The sequence below is a fragment of the Hyperoodon ampullatus genome (assembly GCF_949752795.1).
Source record: "Hyperoodon ampullatus genome assembly, chromosome: 4".
Classification (NCBI taxonomy): Eukaryota; Metazoa; Chordata; class Mammalia; order Artiodactyla; family Ziphiidae; genus Hyperoodon; species Hyperoodon ampullatus.
The window spans coordinates 94,649,042-94,670,427 of record NC_136917.1 but is presented as its reverse complement, the minus strand read 5'-3'; the positions used below and the strand labels follow the sequence as shown (position 1 = coordinate 94,670,427).

At 37.2% G+C, this 21,386-nt stretch overlaps 1 pseudogene across 1 annotated transcript; it reads left to right on the top strand.

Annotated features, from left to right (window-relative positions):
• The first annotated feature begins 6,437 nt into the window (after positions 1-6,437).
• On the top strand, positions 6,438-8,003 carry LOC307052919 (phosphatidylinositol-glycan biosynthesis class W protein-like; annotated as a pseudogene). Its single transcript has one exon. The product of its transcript is annotated as a phosphatidylinositol-glycan biosynthesis class W protein-like (transcript).
• The last annotated feature ends 13,383 nt before the right edge of the window (positions 8,004-21,386 follow it).

The following is a 21,386-nucleotide window of genomic DNA, read 5'->3' as shown; positions in this document are numbered from 1 at the left end:
TCAGAATTCATCCCCAGAAATTGTGATTATGTAACTCTGAACTAGATTCTCAAGAATTCATACATTAAAAAATGTCTAGAGGAAATTTTGACAGACTCCTTATTGAATGACACTGGTATGAAGACTATGATGTGAGCTGTACATATTTACAATGTACAACACAATATATCTGCAAAAATTATCTCCAGAAGAGGTAGCATGTCACTGTATGCCTCCATGGTTTCCCTGACTGGCCTGTCAAAACTATGTATGTGACTAGCACATAACAAGCACTAAATTAATATTTGATTAACTTTTTATTTATTTATTTTGATTAACTTTTTATTTATGAAGCAATGAAGAAGTTAGATTTTATTGAGTCCGTCAAATAGAATATCAGTGAGAAAACTGACCAAATATCATGATTCACAGTGAATTAAAGAAAAAAAATGCATTAAGCAAATGAGAGAGCAAAAATCTAAGGCTCAGGTTTATTGCATGAGATGTACTGAATGTAGATGAAATCTAGAGCATGGAGACTCAAGGTAGGGCCAGAATAGATACATAAATGTTTTCCATGGATGTATATATATTATTTTAAGAGGTCTTTCTGGAAACATTGTTAAAAATTAATCTAAAAAGTGACTTCTGTTATTCAGATCGGAATAAAATCTTCATTGTACATTAGAAACTCAACATTTGTCTCAACTATTATGAAAGTTGAAATAATTTTAGAAGGCCAACATATATGTCAGAGTTAAAAACATAATGTCTTAACCAACTACATAAAAATTAGCATCTTGTTAACAGATTTTCTCTCAGTATATTTGTTCTTTATATGCTTGGTTTGTGTGCCCTTTTTAATCAAATGACTGCAATAACTGTCAATATAGTACCTAAATATATTACCTGCCACGTTAATCAGAATATGCTAAACTTTATCATATAACATTTTCACCTACTATTCAATACACTTAAAAATTTTTTTTTAATTATAGCTAACGTGAATAGCTTACATCTTGCATCACGGTAGGTTCTTGTATTGCTTCAGTACTAAATTTTGATGTGCCCTAAGTGCTCAATTTTACAACGAAATGAAAACACCATAAAAAAAATAGTCCTATTACTGTGGGAAATGTGCCAACTACTGTATGTGTAGTTTCTGCCTAATACTCTAAGGAACAAGATTTATCTCCTGGTCTGAGACCTCTTCCAAATATGGAGATAGATGCAAGAACCAATTAAATATCAGGCAAATATTTGATCATATTCTGAACCATGTTATTAATAAGCTGAACTGATTTCATTCCACTCTCTTGCTGAGTTGCCTGCATGCCTTAGTCCACTTGGTCATGGTGGAGGTTAGGGTTCATTTTTTAGAGAAATGTATACAATGTTCTTTACTTTCTGTGTTAGTAAACTAATGATAGCCAATGGCAACCCTGAACAGACTTTGTAATTACAGTGGAGCCCATTTTCTGATATTGTCTGATAAATTAGTGAAGAAACCTCAATAAATGTTCAGAGTTCATCCATATTCTTTCAGAAATTTGTCTCTAAAGCTTCAGGCAATAAACCAAATCACATTTAAATAATTTTTTAAAAAGCCATTCCAGATATTGCTATGTCCTGACATGCTATTTTTTTTTTTTTTTTTTTTTTTTTTTTACCTAAAATGCTCCAGGTGTCCATACCTTGAGAACTGTATAAGCCAGTCTTTAATAGAAAGTTTCATTTAGGGGGAAAACAGCATAGGGTAGAAGTGGTAATTTTTTTTTCCACCCAGGTCTCAGTGAAAACTCACTTAAGTGAAAATGAATGTATCATCTGCAAAGACTTATTTGAGACATAAATATTTTTATTAACAAGGCATCAAGGAAGTCAATTTACTGATGATTTATGGATGACCAATTTCACATATTTAAGTTAAAGAGACATTTATTAAACACCTGCTAGGGCTGAAGCAATATATTCAGTACTTTAGACCTGCCCCAGGAAAGACTATTATTACAGTGAGAAAAATATGTAAGCATACAGGAGAGACTCTTAGCATACCCTGGAAGGTTTTAGGATTTTTTTTTTTTTTTTTTTTGCGGTACGCAGACCTCTCACTGCCGTGGCCTCTCCCATTGCAGAGCACAGGCTCCGGATGCGCAGGCCCAGAGGCCGTGGCTCACAGGCCCAGACCCTCCGCGGCACGTGGGATCCTCCCGGACCAGGGCACGAACCCGCGCCCCCTGCACCAGCAGGTGGACTGTCAACCACTGCGCCACCAGGGAAGCCCTAGGATGTTTTTTATATGACCTTTGCCATTAATGAAACCTATCTCAGGTATAAATGTATAATTACTTGTATAAGTTCATTATTTCTAGACTGCAAGGTCCATAAAGATGGTGATAGCTTTGATAGCTTTACCTCCAGAGTCCAGCATAGTATTTAGCACACAGTAGGCACTCTGCTTGTTAACTAAAATAGCAAGTAATATGAGTTCTGTGTAAGTTGTGATCAAAAGATAAGTTAACATGTCAATCTAAAACTCCCTAACTATCCCTCCCCGCCACCATTCCCCCCTGATAACCATAAGTTCTTTTTCTAAGTCTGTGAGTCTGTTTCTGTTTTGTAAATAAGTTCATTTGTGTCAATTTTTTTTCGATTCTGCATATAAGTGATATCATACAATATTATTTAAAATGGATAACCAACAAGGAGCTCCAAACTTATTTACAAAACAGAAGCAGACTTACAGATATCAAAAACAAACTTATGGTTACCAAAGGGGAAACACTGTGGGGAGGGATAAATCAGGAGCTTGGGATGAACACACACACACTATTATATATAGGATAGGTGACCAATGGGGACCTACTGTATAGCACAGGGAACTCTGTTCAATATTATGTAACAACCTAAACAGGAAAAGAATTTGAAAAAGGATACACGTATATGTATAACTGAATCACTTTGCTGTACACCTGAAACTAGGACAACATTATTAATCAACTCTACTCCAATACAAAATAAAAAGTTAAAAAAAACAGATAAGTTGAATTAGCTGGGCAAAAATGTTTGCTGGGAAGGGCGAAGTTGAAGTGAAAGAAAGATGGGGTAGGATATTTGTGATAAGGCTATGTTACACTGAGTGGAGATCACAAGCCAAGGTATGAAGCCTGATAGGTGTGGGGTGCCACATGTGATATAGTTCCAAACAGGGCATTCCTGGAGATGGAAGCTTGAAAGTTAACTAGGTTTTATCCAACACATGATAGGCTATGTTTCCCTTGGTAAGGAGCTAAAATCCATGCCTGAAGGACAAAGACGGCATAAACTTGCACTAATACTACCACTACCTTCTCAAATAAACCAAACAGGCTTAATTATTTTGTCACTGATCAAAGCACACTTTCATGCTGAGCCAACATGGTCTCTGAACAATGGATTTAACCCAAAAATAGAAACCTTTTTTGCTGAGCCTGTTCAGGACAAAGAGAGGCTGTACAAGTTTTTCACTGGGGAAGTAACAGCATCAAATGTGTGGTTTAGCTTACATTTTGTGTAAGGTTGACAAGAGATACTGCATGCAGTGAGATAATTTATGAAGTAACTCTAATAATTTATATGAAATATAAATAAAATATTCTATATTAAGGAAAAATGCCATATGGAGCCTTGTTTTGTAACTGTTGATTAATTTATCCATTGCCAGTTTAGTCAATTTTCGAACATATTTATTTGTTCAGTTTTTATTATTTCTTCCTTCTCCTTTTTACTCCTTTGTAGTAGAACTTACAGTTTATTTTAATTCCATAAGAAATTGTTTTTACTGTTTATATACTCAGTAAGATTTCAAGGTACTGGACTTCCCTTCTGGAAATTGGATTAAATATTTTAATATCTACTGTCTTTTACATATGGCTTATTCCATTAAGTCTTCTGATAGAACATTCTCATACTACATGAGCTGCCCTAGATTAAAACAGAGCTTACTTTGGGTATAACTCATTGATTAGTATTTTCTTATGGAAACAAATAAAATACATCCTTTTAAACAAATTCCCTATGATAATTTTCATTTTACTTGTCTGGAGAGAATGAAATATGTTTATTAATATTACCTCCATTTTTAATTATTTTTTATTAAATATAAATCTGCATATATTCTAAAGAAAGGTTTACTATGTGTTTTAACTCTCAGATATAATTAATTAATTTTATTCCAATGCATTTTTCTTTCAGATAGTTTTGATGAAAAGGAGAGCAACTGCCTGTATACATTATTTTTTTCATTTGCAATGTTTAAAAAATGGAGGTGATAGAAAGATATTGTCTTACAGAAATATATCGCATAGAAAACTAGAACCAAATGCCCGAAGACTGTCAAACAAAAGCTGTAAATCAGAGGTTGAAAGTTTGATCTCACAATTTTCTAATATTTATCACTCCACAGTCCATCACAAAGTTGTTGATCTAAAAAAACCTAGGATCAGGCATCTAACAGATTGCAGTTTTGTTCACAGTATTTCCATAGCAGTGAGTTTTCATTTTTCTACTTAAAGATTTCCAAATATTCATGCCTAATTATACTAGTACAGTACCATATCATTGATCAAATATTTTCCCCCATAATCATTTTAACAATAACATCTAAATACTTCAATTTAAGCCTTATTCATTCTTTCCTCAACAAATTTTTCAGTGTCCTTGAATACAATAAGACACAAACAATCTGTTTCTTATGACACTTTCACCCGCTAACTTTAGCATCATCAATGGATCTTGTATACAATATTTCTTTCTCTGGTATTTGCCTAATGGAAATTTCCTATTTCCATTGTTCCTTCTACATTCTACTTTAAGAAAGACCTGCTCTTCTCCATTATTTTTTTCAATTATTCATTTTTATAAGGAGGATCATGAATATTTATATTAGTCCACAGTTTATCCATAATTTGTATATCCATAATTTATCATAAACTGTTCAAAAATGAATATCGTTATTTATTTTGTTGCTCAAATTGTCCCAGATTTGGCCATTGAGATCTTCATGTTGGTGTTAGTGTCTTTTTTTTAATGACTTTACCATATTTTTGAGCACTTCATTAATTAGCATCCTGATGTTCTAGGCTTACCTTGTAACTCACCTAACCTCACAAGATTTTTCCAAGGAGCCCTGATTTTTTTTTATTGGAAAATAGTATTTAGAAAGCAAGGTTTGGATGGTATTATATACTGCCATTAGATACTGTTCCTACATACAAACATGTACATCTATATATTTCTATGTCTACCCATTTGTGTGAGTGTGTGTGTGTGTGTGTGTGTGTGTAATCACACTGATAACTCTCATTCCAATCTATCACTACAGGGATCACTCTAGGCTTCCTCCTTTCCTTATTTGTAATTGTTTTCTCTAATAGTGTGAAACCTGACTGTCATGCACAATATTTTTACTTACTGTAGTGACACACGTAAGTAAAAATGAAGATGTTTCAGAATCACAAATTCTCCTGTAAGAAACAAATTTATTAACTAGAGTTAATAATCAACTATATTTCAATAATTTTTTTTAAAAAAAGATTAATATGGAGTAAGACCAATAATTTGTCAAACCACTGACAGAATGAATTAGTACTCAGTTACAAAATATTTCAATTATGTTTTCAAATTAATGATTCCTAATAGTATTTTTAATTTAAATAAATATGTGAAGCAAAGGACTTTGAGCCTGTGATTACTTACACATCCTACTCACCTTTAAGAATTTAGCTGAAAAAAATTGGGATAAAAAACAATAGAGAGATAAATAAATGTAGACATAGGCATACATCATTTTCTTGTGCTTTGCTTCATTGCGTTTTGCAGATATTGTTTTTTTTACAAATTGAAGCTTTGCGGCAACCTTGTGTCGAGCAAGTCAATTGGCACCATTTCTCCAACAGCATGTGTTGACTGCAAGTCTCTCACATTTTGTTAATTATCATAATATTTCAAACATTTTCATTATTATTATTTTTGTTATGGTGAGCAGTGATCAGTGAGCTTTGATGATACTATTACAATTGTTTTGGGGCACCACCAATCACACCTATATAAAATGGCAAACAATCAACAAATGTTGTGTGTGTTCTGATTGCTCCACCAACAGGCAGTTCCCCTGTCTCTCTCCTTCTCCTCAGGCCTCCCTATTCCCTGGGACACAATATTGAAATTAGGCCAATTAATAACCCTACAAATGATTCTAACTATTCAAGTGAAAGCAAGAGTCACACATCTCTCACTTTAAATCCAAAGCTAGTACTCATTAATCTTGGTGAGGAAGGCATGTCAATAGCTGCATCAGCCAGAAGCACTGCTTGGAAGGCAGAAGCTTACATGGCTCTCTACAGTGGGGCACCGAGACCACCAGGAGCACATGAGGAAGAAGAAAAAGTGTCTTCTGTCCTCTACTCTGTACCCTGTGTAGAGGGCTCCTGATCATTCTCTCACAGCATTTATGTTCTTCTTCACATACCTGGAGAACTCTATTCTTCATTCACTTTGCTTTCCTAATAGTTCCTCTAGTGACCACTTTGACCATTTTCTCTTCATTTGTCCTCCTTGAGGACCTCACTGTAATTATCTTGGGGGCAGGGCTGCTCTATGAAATATACTGCGGGAGAACTTGCTATGCCAGAATGTCTGTCCAGAAAATCCTTGAAAAATTCTTGGAAGTCAGTCCCAGCCATCTCTGTTTCTGTGTAATTATTATAATTATAATTATATTTTTATATAATTATAATTATAATTATAGTGCATTTATTGCTGTTGCCATTTTGGCTGTGAACTTCCCACTTTTTTCCAGAAGATTTGCCAAAACCGAGCTCTGTGGGACAGGAACAATGGATTTTGGAGTAGGAGGTTTAATTTTAGGGACTGCAATGGTTTGTCCAAAGGTTAGGAGAAAATATACAAAAGGGTCCAGACTTTGTTACCTTACAAAGTCATTGTACTCTGGCCATTACTTTTCCTAGGAATGGGACGATTAGTCATTATAAAATCCATAGGCTATCAGGAACATTTAACTGAGTATGGAGTTCACTGGAACTTTTTCTTTACCTTAATAGTTGTGAAATTGATAATATTAATGCTATTGATTATTTTTCCCTAAATAAATCCTGGATTGTGGCCATCAGCATTACTGTATTATACCAGCTAGCCTTTGATTTTACCCCACTGAAACAGTTAATTTTATATGGCACTGATGGCAGTGGCACAAGGGTTGGTTTATTAAATGCCAACCGAGAAGGAATAATTTCGACATTGGGGTACGTGGCAATACACATGGCTGGTGTTCAAACAGGGTTATACGTGCTTAGAAAAAGATCACACATCAAAGACTAGATAAAAGTAGCATATTGTATTCTACTGACAGCCACTGGCCTCTTCCTATCTCTTTACATAGTTTAGGTAAATGTAGAAGTAGCATCTCGAAGAAAGGCCTATTTAGCCTTTTGTATTCGGATAGTTGCTTCTTGCCTGATCCTTCTTAGTAGTTTATTACTGGGTGATATAATTTTGAGTTTTGCCAAATTTCTAATTTAAGGGGCAGCAGTACCATGTTCTTAGAAACTTATTCAGTCACCTACTGCAAATAAAAAGCATTCAGAATCTCTAGTCTCTGAAACTGAAAGAAAGGAACCCATTCTTTGTTTAATCACAGCAATGAACAGAAACCAGTTAATTTTCTTCTTGCAGTCAAATGTAACAACTGCCCTAGACAACCTGTTGGTAGATACATTACACAGCAGTACCTTGTGGGCCTTATTTGTGCTCCATCTCTACAGGTTTACCAACTGCTTAATTATATATGTGCTACACTTGTAAGATAAGACAATAAAATTTTGGTGATCAATACGAGTATTGCTTTGAGCAATATTATAATTTTTTTCTGTCTAAACGTATACTTTTATTATTTTTTTGAATTTTATTTTATTTTTTTTTATATAGCAGGTTCTTATTAATAAAAACCTGAGAAATATCATTTTAATGAGGAAGAATATAAAATGTGAAGAAAATGGGCTTTTGGTAACCCAGGGTTAACTGTATTTTATTATAAAATTAAGTTTCACTCCTACTCTAACAGTAGTGATGCTTAATATTTTAAATGTATCTCAACACTATGTAAAACAAACCAATACCAAAGAAACATAGCCTTGTGACTTGTTAGAATATTTATAAATTTCAGTATTTTTTTTTCTTTTTAAAAAAAATTTTTCACGAGCCCGGAGGAAGATGGCGGAAGAGTAAGACGCGGAGATCACCTTCCTCCCCACAGATACATCAGAAATTCATCTACACGTGGAACAACTCCTACAGAACACCTACTGAACGCTGACAGAAGACCTCAGACCCCCCAAAAGGCAAGAAACTCCCCACATACCTGGGTAGGACAAAAGAAAAAAGAATAAACAGAGACAAAAGGATAGGTACGGGACCTGCATCAGTGGGAGGGAGCCGTGAAGGAGGAAAGGTTTCCACACACTAGAAGCCCCTTCGCAGGCGGAGACTGCAGGTGGCGGAGGGGGAAAGCTTCGGAGTAGCGGAGGAGAGCACAGCAACAGGGGTGTGGAGGGCAAAGCTGAGGGATTCCGGCACAGAGGATCGGTGCCCTCAGGCACACACCAGCCCGAGAGGCTTGTCTGCTCGGCCGCCGGGGCGGGCGGGGCTGGGAGCTGAGGCTCGGGTATCGGCTTTCAGTAGGAGCGCAGGGAGAGGACTGGGGCTGGCAGCAGGAAGAGAGCCTGAAGGGGTTAGTGCACCACGGCTAGCCCGGAGGGAGTCCGGGGAAAGTGTCTGGAGCTGCCGAAGAGGCAAGAGACTTTTTCTTCCCTTTTGTTTCCTGGTGCGCGAGGAGAGGGCATTAAGAGGGCTGCTTGGGGAAGCGCCAGAGACGGGCGCGCGCCGCGGCTAAAGGCGCGGACCCCGGAGACAGGCGTGGGACGCTAGGGCTGCTGCTACCGCCGCCGCGGGGCCTGGGTGCGAGCGCGGGTCACTGTCCGCCCCGCCTTCCGGGGGGCCTGTGCACCCCGCCACTGCCTGGATCCCAGGACCCGGGGACGGCTTTCCCGGGAAAGCGCACGGAGCGCCTCGGGCTGCTGCAACGTCACACCGGCCTCTGCCGCCGCAGGCCCGCCCCACACTGCGCGCCCCTCCCTCCCCTCTGCCTCAGTGAGCCAGAGCCCCCGAATCAGCAGCTCCTTTAAACCCATCCTGTCCAAGCGAAGAACGGACGCCCTCAGGCGACCTACGCGCAGAGGCGGGGCCAGGTCCAAGGCTGAGACCCGGGAGTTGTGAGAGCAGAGAAGAGACAGGGAAATCTCTCTGTGCAGCCTCGGAGGCAGCAGATTAAAGCTCCATGGTCCACTTGATGTGCCCTGCGTCTGTGGAGTGCATGAATGGACAGCGAATCATCCCAAATTGAGGAGGTGGACTTTGAGGACAAGATTTAAGACTTTCTCCCCTTTTCCTCCTTTTACAACGAACTATCCCAAATTAAGGAGGTGGACTTAGAGAGCAAGATTTCAGACTTCTCGCCCTTTTCCTCTTTTTACAACGAATTATCCCAAATTGAGGAGGTGGACTTGGAGAGCAAGATTTTTGATTTTTCCCCCTGCTCTCTTTTTGTGAATGTGTATGTGTATTCCTCTGTGTAAGATTCTCTCTGTATAGCTTTGCTTCCACCATATGTCCCAGGGTTCTATCGGTCCGTGTTTTTTTTCAATAATTACTTTTTAATTTTAATAACGCTACTATATTTCATACTTTATTCTATTTTACTTTACCTGCTCTTTCTTTTTTTCCTACCTTCCCTTCCTCCCTCCCTCCCTCCGCCCCTCCTTTCCTTCTTTCTCTCTTTCCTTCCTCCCTCCCTCCCTTCTTTCTTCCTTTCACTCTTTCTTTTTCTTTCCTTCCTCCCTCCCTTCTTTCTTTCTTTCTTTCTTTCCATCCTCGCTCCCTCCCTCCTTTCTTTCTTTCTTTCTTTCCGTCCTCCCTCCCTCCCTCCTTTCTTTCTTTCTTCCTTCCTTCCTTTCTTTCCTTCTTCCTTTCTTTCTCTCTCTCTTTCTTTCTTCTACTAATTCTTTCCTTCTACATTTTCTCCCTTTTATTCTGAGCCGGGTAGATGAAAGGCTCTTGGTGCTGCAGCCAGGAGTCAGTGCTGTGCCTCTGAAGTGGAAGAGCCAACTTCAGGACACGGGTCCACAAGAGACCTCCTAGCTCCACATAATATCAAGTGGCGAAAATCTCCCAGAGATCTCCATCTCAACACCAGCACCCAGCTTCAGTCAACGACCAGCAAGCTACAGTGCTGGTCACCCTATGCCAAGCAACTAGCAAGACAGGAACACAACCCCACCCATTAGCAGAGAGGCTGCCTAAAAACATAATAAGGGCACAGGCACCCCAAAACACACCACCAGACGTGGACCTGTCCACCAGAAAGACAAGATCGAGCCTCAACCACCAGAACACAGGCACTAGTCCCCCCCGCCAGGAAGCCTACACAACCTACTGAAACAACCTTAGCCACTGGGGACAGACACCAAAAACAACAGGAACTACGAATCTGCTGCCTGCAAAAAGGAGACCCCAAACACAGTAACATAAGCAAAATGAGAAGACAGAAAAACACACAGCAGGTGAAGGAGCAAGATAACAATCTACCAGACCTAACAAATGAAGAGTTAATAGGCAGTCTACCTGAAAAAGAATTCAGAATAATGATAGTAAAGATGATCCAAGATTCTATTCCCAAGATCCAAAATCTTGGAAATAGAATAGACAAAATGCAAGAAACAGTTAACAAGGAAATGAAAAATACTCTAGATGGGATCAATAGCAGAATAACTGAGGCAGAAGAACGGATAAGTGAGGAGGAAGATAAAATAGTGGAAATAACTGCTGCAGAGCAAAATAAAGAAAAAAGAATGAAAAGAACAGAGGACAGTCTCAGAGACCTCTGGGACAACATTAAACGCACCAACATTCGGATTATAGGGGCTCCAGAAGAAGAAGACAAAAAGAAAGGGACTGAGAAAATATTTGAAGAGATTATAGTTGAAAACTTCCCTAATATGGGAAAGGAAATAGTTAATCAAGTCCAGGAGGCACAGAGAGTCCCATACAGAATAAATCCAAGGAGAAATACGCCAAGACACATATTAATCAAACTGTCAAAAATTAAACACAAAGAAATCATATTAAGAGCAGCAAGGGAAAAAAAACAAATAACACACAAGGGAATCCCCATCAGGTTAACAGCGGATCTCTCAGCAGAAACTCTGCAAGCCTGAAGGGAGTGGCAGGACATACTTAAAGTGATGAAGGAGAGAAACCTGCAACCAAGATTACTCTACCCAGCAAGGCTCTCATTCAGATTTGATGGAGAAATTAAAACGTTTACAGAAAAGCAAAAGCTGAGAGAGTTCAGCACCACCAAACCAGCTTTACAACAAATGCTAAAGGAACTTCTCTAGGCAAGAAACACAACAGAAGGAATATACTTACAATAATGAACCCAAAGCAATTAAGGAAATGGGAATAGGAACATACATATCAATAATTACCTTAAATGTAAATGGATTAAATGCTCCCACCAAAAGACACAGATTGGCTGAATGGATACAAAAACAAGACCCATATATATGCTGTCTACAAGAGACCCACTTCAGACCTAGGGACACATACAGATTGAAAGTAAGGGGATGGAAAAAGATATTCCATGCAAATGGAAATCAAAAGAAAGCTGGAGTAGCAATTCTTATATCAGACAAAATAGACTTTAAAATAAAGACTACTAGAAGAGACAAAGAAGGACACTACATAATGATAAAGGGATCGATCCAAGAAGAAGATATAACAATTGTAAATATTTATGCACCCAACATAGGAGCACCTCAATACATAAGGCAAATACTAACAGCCATAAAAGGGGAAATCGACAGTAACACACTCATAGTACGGGACTTTAACACCCCACTTTCACCAATGGACAGATCATCCAAAATGAAAATAAATAAGGAAACACAAGCTTTAAATGATACATTAAACAAGATTGACTTAATTGATATTTATAGTACATTCCATCCAAAAACAACAGAATACACATTTTTCTCAAATGCTCATGGAACATTCTCCAGGATAGATCATATCTTAGGTCACAAATCCAGCCTTGGTAAATTTAAGAAAATTGAAATTGTATCAAGTATCTTTTCTGACCACAATGCTATGAGACTAGACATCAATTACAGGAAAAGATCTGTAAATAATACAAACACACGGAGGCTAAACAATACACTACTCAATAATGAAGTGATCACTGGAGAAATCAAAGAGGAAATAAAAAAATACCTAGAAACAAATGCCAATGGAGACACGACGACCCAAAACCTATGGGATGCAGCAAAAGCAGTTCTAAGGGCGAAGTTTATAGCAATACAATCCCACCTTAAGAAACAGGAAACATCTCGAATAAACAACCTGACCCTGCACCTAAAGCAATTAGAGAAAGAAGAACAAAAAACCCCCAAAGTTAGCAGAAGGAAAGAAATCATAAAGATCAGATCAGAAATAAATGAAAAAGAAATGAAGGAAATGATAGCAAAGATCAATAAAAGTAAAAGCTGGTTCTTTGAGAAGATAAACAAAATTGACAAACCATTAGCCAGACTCATCAAGAAAAAAAGGGAGAAGACTCAAATCAATAGAATTAGAAATGAAAAAGGAGAAGTAACAACTGACACTGCAGAAATACAAAAGATCATGAGAGATTACTACAAGAAACTCTATGCCAATAAAATGGACAACCTGGAAGAAATGGACAAATTCTTAGAAATGCACAACCTGCCAAGACTGAATCAGGAAGAAATAGAAAATATGAATAGACCAATCACAAGCACTGAAATTGAAACTGTGATTTAAAATCTTCCAACAAACAAAAGCCCAGGACCAGATGGCTTCACAGGCGAATTCTATCAAACATTTAGAGAAGAGCTAACACCCATCCTTCTCAAACTCTTCCAAATAATTTCGGAGGAAGGAACACTACCAAACTCATTCTACGAGGCCACCATCACCTTGATACCAAAACCAGGCAAGGATGTCACAAAGAAAGAAAACTACAGGCCAATATCACTGATGAACATAGATGCAAAAATCCTCAACAAAATACTAGCAAACAGAATCCAACAGCACATTAAAAGGATCATACACCATGATCAAGTGGGGTTTATTCCAGGAATGCAAGGATTCTTCAATATACGCAAATCAATCAATGTGATACACCATATTAACAAATTGAAGGAGAAAAACCATATGATCATCTCAATAGATGCAGAGAAAGCTTTCGACAAAATTTAACACCCATTTATGATAAAAACCCTGCAGAAAGTAGGCATAGAGGGAACTTTCCTCAACATAATAAAGGCCATATATGACATATATGACAAACCCACAGCCAACATTGTCCTCAATGGTGAAAATCTGAAACCATTTCTACTAAGATCAGGAACAAGACAAGGCTGCCCACTCTTATTTAACCTAGTTTTGGAAGTTTTAGCCACAGCAATCAGAGAAGAAACGGAAATAAAAGGAATCCAAATTGGAAAAGAAGAAGTAAAGCTGGCACTGTTTGCAGATGACATGATACTATACATAGAGAATCCTAAAGATGCTACCAGAAAACTACTAGAGCTAATCAATGAATTTGGTAAAGTAGCAGGATGCAAAATGAATGCACAGAAATCTCTGCCATTCCTGTACACTAATGATGAAAAATCTCAAAATGAAATCAAGAAAACACTCCCATTTACCATTACAACAAAAAGAATAAAATATCTAGGAATAAACCTACCTAAGGAGACAAAAGACCTGTATGCAGAAAATTATAAGACACTGATGAAAGAAATTAAAGATGATACAAATAGATGGCGAGATATTCCATGCTCCTGGATTGGAAGAATCAATATTGTGAAAATGACTCTACTACCCAAAGCAATCTACATATTCAATGCAATCCCTATCAAACTACCATTGGCATTTTTCACAGAACTAGAACAAAAAATTTCACAATTCGTTTGGAAAAACAAAAGACCCCGAATAGCCAAAGCAATCTTGAGAACGAAAAATGGAGCTGGAGGAATCAGGCTCCCTGACTTCAGACTATACTACAAAGCTACAGTGATCAAGACAGTGTGGTACTGGCACAAAAACAGAAAGATCAATGGAACAGGATAGAAAGCCCAGAGATAAACCCACGCACATATGGTCACCTTATCTTTGATAAAGGATGCAGGAATGTACAGTGGAGAAAGGACAGCCTCTTCAATAAGTGGTGCTGGGAAAACTGGACAGGGACATGTAAAAGTATGAGATTAGATCTTTCCCTAACACCATACACAAAAATAAGCTCAAAATGGATTAAAGACCTAAATGTAAGGCCAGAAACTATCAAACTCTTAGAGGAAAACATAGGCAGAACACTCTATGACATAAATCACAGCAAGATCCTTTTGGACCCACCTCCTAGAGAAATGGAAATAAAAACAAAGATAAACAAATGGGACCTAATGAAACTTCAAAGCTTTTGCACAGCAAAGGAAACCATAAACAAGACCAAAAGACAACCCTCAGAATGGGAGAAAATATTTGCAAATGAAGCAACTGACAAGGGATTAATCTCCAAAATTTATAAGCAGCTCATGCAGCTCAATAGCAAAAAAACAAACAAGCCAATCCAAAAGTGGGCAGAAGACTTAAATAGGCATTTCTCCAAAGAAGATATACAGACTGCCAACAAACACATGAAAGAATGCTCAACATCATTAATCATTAGAGAAATGCAAATCAAAACTACTATGAGGTATCATCTCACACCAGTCAGAATGGCCATCATCAAGAAATCTAGAAACAATAAATGCTGGAGAGGGTGTGGAGAAAAGGGAACACTCTTGCACTGCTGGTGGGAATGTGAATTGGTACAGCCACTATGGAGAACAGTATGGAGGTTCCTTAAAAAACTAAAAATAGAACTACCATATGACCCAGCAATCCCACTACTAGGCATATACCCTGAGAAAACCATAATTCAAAAAGAGACATGTACCAAAATGTTCATTGCAGCTCTATTCACAATAGCCCGGAGCTGGAAACAACCTAAGTGTCCATCATCGGATGAATGGATAAAGAAGATGTGGCACATATATACAATGGAATGTTACTCAGCCATAAAAAGAAACGAAACTGAGCTATTTATAATGAGGTGGATAGACCTAGAGTCTGTCATACAGAGTGAAGTAAGTCAGAAAGAGAAAGACAAATACCGTATGCTAACACATATATATGGAATTAAAAAAAAATGTCATGAAGAACCTAGGGGTAAAACGGGAATAAAGACACAGACCTACTTGAGAATGGACTTGAGGATATGGGGAGGGGGAAGGGTAAGCTGTGACAAAGCGAAAGAGAGGCATGGACATATATACACTACCAAACGTAAGGTAGATAGATAGTGGGAAGCAGCCGCATAGCACAGGGAGATCAGCTCGGTGCTTTGTGACTGCCTGGAGGGGTGGGATGGGGAGGGTGGGAGGGAGGGAGATGCATGAGGGAAGGGATGTGGGAACAGATGTATATGTATGACTGATCCACTTTGTTATAAAGCAGAAACTAATAAAAATAAATAAATAAATAACAAAAGACGCAAGCCCTAATCAGAGCAGTAAACACAACTGGAAGTTTTAAGGACTGTGTAGAAGAAATTATCTACTGATTTTGGAATGGAATATTGGAAGGTAAAAAAAAAAAAAAAAAAAAATTTTTTTGTTGAAGTCTAGTTGATTTACAATGTTGTGTTGGTTTCAGGTGTGCAGCAGAATGAATCAGTTATACATATACATATATCCACTCTTTAAATTTCAGTATTTTATAGAAACTGTTGTGTTTACAGTTGTGCCACTGGAAGACTGGAGGGTGGGGAGGAGGATTTTTACTTTCCATCTTATATCACTTATTATCATTCTGTATTTTTTACTGTATGTATTTTATAATATTTACATTAAAATATCTCAGTTGTGGAATAATCACAAAAACAAAAGCCGAGATAGGCTGAAAGTTAGGCCACTTGTACCAGTTAGCCAAGTTGTGGATGCAAAGGAAAAGTTCTTGAAGGAAATTAAAACTGCTACTCCAGTGAAATACAAATGAGAAGAAAGTGAAACAGCCTTATTGCTGATATGCAGAAAGTTTTAGTGGTCTGGATAGAAGATCAAACCAGCCACAACATTCCCTTAAGCCAAAACCTAGTCCAGAGCAAGGCCCTAACTCTTCAATTCCATGAAGGCTGGGAGAGGTGAGGAAGCTGCAGAAGTTGTTTGAAGCTAATTTTGCTTCATAAGGTTGAAGGAAAGTAGCCACCTCCATAACATAAAAGTACAAGGTGAAGCAGCAAGTGCTGATGTAGAAGCTGCAGTGGGTTATCTAGAAGATCTAAGATAATGAATGAAAGTGGCTACGCTAAACAAACAGACTTTCAATGTTAATAAAACAGTTTTATATTGGAAGATGCCATCTGGGACTTTCATTGCTAGAGAGGAGTCAATGCCTGGCTTCAAAGCTTCAAAGGGCAGTCTGATTTTCTTGTTAGAAGCTAGTGCAGCCCAAGACTTAAAATCGTAGCCAGTGCTCATTTACCATTCTGAAAATCCTAGGACCCTTAAGTATTATGCTAAATCTACTCTGCCTGTGCTCTGAATGCAACAACAATGCCTGGATGACAACATCTGTTTACAACATGGCTTACTGAATATTTTAAGCCGACTGTTGAGACCTATTGTTAGAAAAAAAAAAAAGGATTCCCTTTCAAAAATATTACTGCTCATTGACAATACACCTGGTAGTCACCCAAAAGCTCTGATGGAGATGGACAAGGAGATTCATGTTGTTTTCATGCCTGCAAACATAACATCCATTCTGCAGCCCATGGATCAGGAGTAATTTAGAATTTCAGTTCTTGTTAAGAAATACATTTCATAAGGCTATAGCTGCCATAGATAGTGATTCCTCTGATGGATCTGGGCAAAGTCAGTTGAAAACCTGAAAAGGATTCACCCTTCTAGACGCCATGAAGAACATTTGTGATTCATGGGAAGGGGTCAAAAGATCAATATGAACAGGAGTTTGGAAGAAAGTGATTCTAATGCACATGGATGACTTGAAGGGGTTCAAATTTTCAGCAGAAGAAATAACTGCAGATGTGGTAGAAACAGCAAGTGAACTAGAATTAGAAATGGAGGCTGCAGATTTGATGGAATTGCTGCAATCTCATGATAAAACTTAAATGGATGAGGAGTTGCTTCTTATGGATGAGCAAAAAAAATGGTTTTTGAGATGGAAATTACTCCTGGTGAAGATGCTGTGAAGATTGTTGAAATAACAAAAGGATTTAGAATATTACATACACTTAGTTGCTGCAGTGGCAGCATTTAAGAGGATTAACTCCAATTTTGAAAGAAGTTCTACTGTGGGTAAAATGCCATCAAACAGCACTGCATGCTACAGAGAAAATATTCATGAAAGGAAGAGTCAATCAATGCAGCAAACTTCATTGTTGCCTTATTTTAAGAAACTGCCACAGCCACTCCAACCCTCAGTCAGCAGCCATCAACATCTAGGTAAGACTCTCCACCAGCAAAAATATTACAACTCCCTGAAGGCTCAGATGATGGTTAGCATTTTTTAGCAATAAAGAATTTTTTTAATTAAAACGTGTACATTATATTTTTAGATATAATGCTACTGTGCACTTAATAGACTATAGTATAGTGTAAACTTAACTTTTGTATGCACTGGGAAATCAAAAAATCTGTGTGACTTTCTTTACTGTGATATTCACTTTCTTGTAGTGGTCTGGAACCAAACTGGTAATATCTCCGAGGTATGTCTGTATAGAGACAGATGGGATAGAGATAGGGACAACTGGACAGACAGACAGACACACACACACACACACACACACACTGGGAAAGACGCACTACAGGTTAAGGGCCATGTTACCTTAAAAGAGCCATCACTGTAATAGAATACCTCAGAACAAATGGACATAAAAGTTTCAAGAGAAGTCTTTGGTTGTCATGGACATACTCTTTATTGCTTTTCCTCCCTCTATCCCTTCCAGTTTGCTTCCTTCCTACCTCACATTTTTTTTTTTAAAGACATTCTTTCTGAAAACACACTTACATGAGGCTGATGCTAGAAAAAAAACCCTTGTCTGCTCTCAGGCATAACACAGTCTAACTAGAGTACAGACAAGTAAACAGAGAACTGCAATAAATAATTATGGAAGGTATTATGACAGTGATATGCACTGGTTGCTTCGGAATAACATAGGACCTTTGGAAGCACGATATCCTCCTTCAAGTTACTGGCCAGCACCACCCTTATCACTCTATTCACTGATTACATATGATTCTATTACTAGTTTAGAAATCGTTTGTCTTCATCTACTCTGACTACTATAACAAAATACCACAGGCTGAGTAGCTTAAAAACAACAGAAATGTATTTCTCACAGTTTTGGAGGCTGAAAGTCTGAGATTAGGGTGCCAGCATGGTCTGGTGAGGGTCTTCTGGATTTCAGACTTTTTGTATCCTCAGATGGCAAAAGAGGGTAAAGGGTGATATCTTGGGCCTCTTTTATAAGGGCATGAATCCAAATAAATGGAAAGATATCCTGTGTTTATGGATTGGAAGAACTAACATTGTTAAAATGTCCATACTATCCAAAGCCATCTACAGATTTACCATAATCCCTATCAAAATACCCATGACATTTTTCCCCAGAACTAGAATAATCCTAAAATTTGTATAGAACCACAAAATACCCCGAATAGTCAAAGCAATCTTGAGAAAACAAAACAAAACAAAACACAAAGCTGGAGGTATCACGCTCCCTGGTTTCAAACTATACTACAGAGCTACAGTTATTAAAACAGTATGGTACTGTCACAAAAAGAGACATAGATCAATGGAACAGAAGACAAAGCCCAGAAATAAACCCATAAATGCATTTATGGTCAATTAATTTACAACAAAGGAGGCAAGAATATACAATGGGGAAAAGACATTCTCTTCAATAAGTAGTGCTGGGAAAACTGGACAGTACATGCAAAAGAAGGAAATTAGAATATTTTCTCACACCATATACAAAAATAAACTTAAAAAGGATTAAAGACCTAAATGGAAGACCTAAAACCATAAAACTTCTAGAAGAAAACATAGGCAGTATGCTTTTTGACACTGGTCTTAGCAACACTTTTTTGGATATGTCTCCTCAGGCAAAGGAAACAAAAGCAAAAGTAAATGGGACCTAACCAAACTTAAAAGCTTTAGCACAGCAAAGGAAACTATCAACAAAACAAAAGGCTGCCTACTGAATGGAAGAAGACATTTGCAAATGACACATATGATAACTGGTTAATAGCCAAAATATATGAAGAACTCATAAAATTCAATATCAAAAAATAAACAGTCTAATTAGAAAAATGGTCAGAGGAACTCAACAGGCATTTTTTCAAAGAAGACAAACAGATGGCCATCAAGCACATGAGAAGATGCTCAACATCACTAATCATCAGGGAAATGCAAATCAAAAACCACAATGAGATACCACCTCATAACGGTCAGAATGGCTATTATCAAAAAGACAACAAATAGAAAGTGTTGAAGAGGATGTAGAGAAAAGGGGCCCTGGTATACTGTTTGCGGCAATGTAAACTGGTGCAGCCACTATGAAAAAACAGTATGTGGAGGCTCCTCAAAAAATTAAAAATAGAACTACCATACAATCCGGAAATTCCACTCCTGGGTATTTATCCAAAGTAAATGTAAACACTAATTCCAAAAGATATATGCATCCTAATGTCCACTGCAGCATTATTCACAATAGCCAAGATATGGATGCAACATAAGTGTCCATCAACAGATAAATGGATAAAGATGTGCCATATATATATATATCATGGAATATTGCTCAGTCATAAAAAAGAATAATATTTTGTCATTTGCAACAACATGGATGGGCCTGGAGGATATTATGCTTAGTTAAATAAGTCAGACAGAAAAATACAAATACTGTATGTTTTCACTTATTTGTGGAATCTAAAAAATAAAATGAACAAATATAACAAAACAAAACCAGACTGACAGATACAGAGAACAAACTAGCAGTTACCAGAGGTGGTTGGGGTAGGGGCGAAATAGGTGAAGGGGATTAAGAGATACAAATACTTAGGTTTAAAATAAATAAGTTACAAGGAATTAATGTACAAAACAGGGAATACAGCCAATATGTTAAAATAATTTTTTATGTTGTATAATCTATAAAAATATTGAATCATTATGTTGTACACCTGAAACCAATGTAATATTATAAATCAACTAAACTTCAATAAAAAATAAAAGTGTAAAGTTTCTTACCCAGAGGAGGTGCTTGATACAGAATGGTTTTCAACTTCTCTTTTATGTTTTTCTAAATATTATTAAATTTTTATTAAGAGATTTAACAATTTTTTGTTAAACTCAACTAAGTACTATACAATATTCTAGGAAGCAGGAAAGGAATCAGTTATGCCTCTTGGATTTTAAGTTCAATTAATAGATGGTTTGATGATGCATGCTACTGAACTGAGGAAGAAAGGCACAGATTAGAATCAAAATTATATATTGCCTCATTATGCTTGAGATACCTTGAAAACAAAGTAAAAAGGTTAAGAGGCTAATGGACATTTTGTTATGTATTTTAAGCAAAATGGAAAAAATCACTGCTAAAAGTATAAATAAGTATATACATAGGAATAATATGATATGTGAGAAGGTAGAGACTGAAAACATGAACTATACATATACGAAGTCTTGCTGTAATGAAAAGCAAAGAAATGGAGTAATATCTGGATATTTAATTGATGTCAATGGGAGATTTAAAGTTTTATATATTAAAAAAAAGTTTGTCCCAAATGACTTTCAGAGAACTTCCTATGCATCTGCTTACTGTTGTTAGTGTTGTTTTCCCTTGTTAACATAGTGGAAAGAATATATAAAATGCTTGCTAGCTAATGCTCATCAATAATGCAAAGTATTTGACTACAAATATTGTATGGTTCAATCAATATTCCAGCTGAAACAAATTATCCTAGATTAGCATCTGATTGTCTTGGGTTTTCCTAAATTGCTACCTTAAAATTTAATGAACTCTAGAAATTAAATAGGAGTTTAGAGATAAACAGAAAAAGGGTAGATTTCAACTCTGTTTTTTTTATTACTTCTTTTTTCCTTTATTATTGGTGACCACCATCTGCTCAGTTTCATATCACAGTTATATG